This window comes from Neomonachus schauinslandi, chromosome 8, assembly GCF_002201575.2.
Source record: "Neomonachus schauinslandi chromosome 8, ASM220157v2, whole genome shotgun sequence".
Classification (NCBI taxonomy): domain Eukaryota; kingdom Metazoa; phylum Chordata; class Mammalia; order Carnivora; family Phocidae; genus Neomonachus; species Neomonachus schauinslandi.
Genome location: NC_058410.1, coordinates 64614458 through 64617872, shown reverse-complemented (window position 1 = coordinate 64617872; position 3415 = coordinate 64614458). Strand labels below are relative to the sequence as shown.

The following is a 3415-nucleotide window of genomic DNA, read 5'->3' as shown; positions in this document are numbered from 1 at the left end:
TAAGACTGTCTGGATTTGAATGACCAATCTACCAATAAATGTAATGTCATCAAAGTTATTTTTTATCTTGTGTCTTAATTTCCTTTTAATATAGAGATAATTGTATCTACCTTTAATGGTTTCTTTGAAAATTAAATGAGTTAATATGTGTAAAGCCTTTGAAAAGTGCCACCATATAGCAGGCACTGAGTTAATGTTGTTAAATATTCATAAAAAGTCCAGTTTCCTTTGACCACCACTCCCAGTCACAATATACTTAGAATTACATATTTATTGGGTATATTTCTGAACTACTCTATGTGTATGCACACATTTATCTGTACAGAATATATTATTGTAAAAGAAATAAAGGACATCATACTGTTCTTATATAATTTCAGTCAGGTTTATTGAAGGTATAACTTATATATAGTAAATTTAATTGTATGAAATGTGAAGGATAGATCAAGGTTCATTTTTTGCATATGAATGTTTATTGCTTCTATACCATTTGTTGAAAAGATTATCCTCTTTCAATTGAATTGCCTTTGTTTCTTTGTTACAACTATTGACCATATTTCTGTAAATTTCTTTCTAGACTATCCTTTTTAGAATTGAAGCATAGTTGACATACATTACATTAGTTTCAGGTGTATAACATAGTGATTCGAGAAATTTACATGTTATGCTGTAACAAGTGTAGCCACCATCTGTCACCATACAATGCTATTACAGTACCATTGACTGTATTTCTATTGTGTACCTTTTATCGCCATGATTTAGTCATTCCATAACTGGAAGCCTGTACCTTTCACTCCCCTTCACCAATTTTGCCCATCACTTCAGCCCCCTCTGTTCTAGCAATCATTATTTCTCTATTTATGTCTCTGTTTCTGTTTTTTTTTATTCATTTCTTTTATTTTTTAGAGCCCACATATAAATAAGTGAAATCATATGGAATTTGTCTTTCCCTGACTTATTTCACTCATCATAATACCTTCTAGGTCCATCCACATTGTCACAAATGGCAAGAGCCCATTCCTTTTTATGGCTGAGTAATATTCCATTACACACACACACACACACACACACAATACCACACATTCTTTATCCATTCATCTGTTGATGGGTACTTGGGTTTCTTGCTTAGTTTGGCTATTGTAAACAGTGCTACAATAAACATAGGAGTACATATATCATTTCAAATTGTGTTTTTGTTTTCTTTGGGTAAATACCCAGTAGTAGAATTACTGGATCATATGGTATTTCTATTTTTAAGTTTTTGAGAAACTTCCCTACTGTTTCCCATAGTGGCTGGATCAATTTACATTCTTACCAAGAGTGTGTAAGAGTTCCTTTTTCTTCACAACCTCACCAATACTTGTTTATTGTTATTTTGATTCTAGCCATTCTGATAGGCATAAGGTGATATTTCCTTGTGGTTTTGATTTGCATTTCTCTGAGGATTGGTGATGTTCAGCATCTTTTCATGTACCTGTTGGACATGTGTTATGTTTCCTTTGGGAAAATATCTATTCAGGTCCTCTGCCACTTTTTTAATTTAATTATTTGTTCTTTTGGTGTTGAGTTAGTTCATTATACATTTTGGATATTAACTGATATCAGAAATAGCATTTGCAAACATTTTCTCCCATTCAGTAGGTTGCCTTTTCATTTTGTGGGTGGTTTCCTTTGTCATGCAAAAACCTTTTTGGGGGTGTAGTCTCAATAGTTTATATTGGCTTTTGTTTTTCTTTTCTTTTTTTTTGTTACATAAATTAACCTATTTATTATAGGCTAGCAATGTTTCAAATGGTGAAACTTCTATGGGTCTTTCAACTCCTTCAGTCTTCTGATGGCAGACTTCACTGTGACAGCAGAAGTGGTGTTGTAGGTCCAGGTGCCACCAGAGACGGTTTTCATGCAGGAGCCACAATGCCAGATCCCCACAGCTCGTCTTTTCATCTTGGTTTTGCCACAGAAGGAGCAAGTGTACTTGGCATGCTGGCTTATTTCAATCTTCTTCACCATTTTCCTGAGGGAGGCACCATAACGGTCCCGTATTTACCCACGATTCTGACCTTCTTGGTGCGTTTAGCCATGTCGCCGCAAACTAGGTCTCAGCTTTTGTTTTTCTTGTCTGAGGAGGTATATCTAGAAAAATGTTGCGACAGCTGATGTCAAAGAAGTTACTGCCTATGTTTTCTTCTAGGAGTTTTATGGTTTTATGTTTCACGTTTAGGAATCCACTCTGAGTTTATTTTTGTGTATGTTGTAAGAAAGTGATCTAGTTTCATTCTTTTGCATGTAGTTGTCCAGTTTTCCTAGCACCATTTATTGAAGAGACTGTCTTTTCCCCATTGCATATTCTAGCCTCCTTTGTCATAGATTATTTGACCATATAAACATAGGTTTATTTCTGGGCTCTCTATTTTGTTCCATTGACCTGTGTGTCTACTTTTTGCCAGTACCATGCTGTCTTGATTAGCATAGCTTTGTAGTGTATCTTAAAATTTGGGATTTTGATACCTCCAGCTTTGTTCTGCCTTCTCAAAATTGCTTTCACTATTCAAGCTCTTTTACAGTTCCATACAAATTTTAGTATTATTTGTTCTAGTTCTGTGAAAAATGCCATTGGAATTTGATAGTTATTGCATCATATAGATTGGGGTAATATGGGTCTTTTAATAATGTTAATTCTTCCAACTCATGAGCATGGAATATCTTTACATTGTTTGTGTTGTCTTCAATTTTTTTCACCAGTGTTTTATAGTTTTCAGAGTACAGTAGACTGTCTATTCTAATCAACAGGTACATAAACTTTCCTATAACCATAGTATCTTAATTGATAATAACCACTCACTAAGTATTAAAATCAGTAAACCTTGGAACATTTTTCTTTTTCATTTTTTTTTAGTCTAGCTCATTTGTCTTTCCATATAACTTTTAGGATCATCTTGTCAATATCTACAGAAATTCTTCCTGGGGAATTAATTAATTTTAATTAGTTTTCTTCTTTCCTTATATAAGTATCAAATGCTCTAAATTTCCCCATATGCTCGTGATTTTCTGATTCCACAGTTGGAATTGCATTAAATCTAAAGATCAGTTAGGGGGAAATTGACATATTAAAAATGTTGGGTTTCCAATTCATGGACACTGAATTTGTCTCCAGTTGTTTAAATTTTCTTTGAATTTTATAATTTTTTTATAATTTTCCATATACACATCCTGCAAATGTTTTGTTGGACTTATGCCTAAGTATTTCATTTGCTAGGTTATTATAAATTGTATTTTTTGTTTCAAATATCTATTGAGAATGTGTAGACATATGATTGTTATTTATATGTTAACCTTTTATATGCCAACATTGGCAAACTCACATTAATTCTAGGATCTGTTTTTATAGAATCCTTGTGATTTTCTATATAGGTAC

The 3415-nt window shown here is 33.1% G+C and overlaps 1 pseudogene; it reads right to left on the bottom strand.

The window, feature by feature from the left end:
* Positions 1 to 1803: 1803 nt before the first annotated feature.
* Positions 1804 to 2081, bottom strand: LOC110583551 (annotated as a pseudogene).
* Positions 2082 to 3415: the final 1334 nt, after the last annotated feature.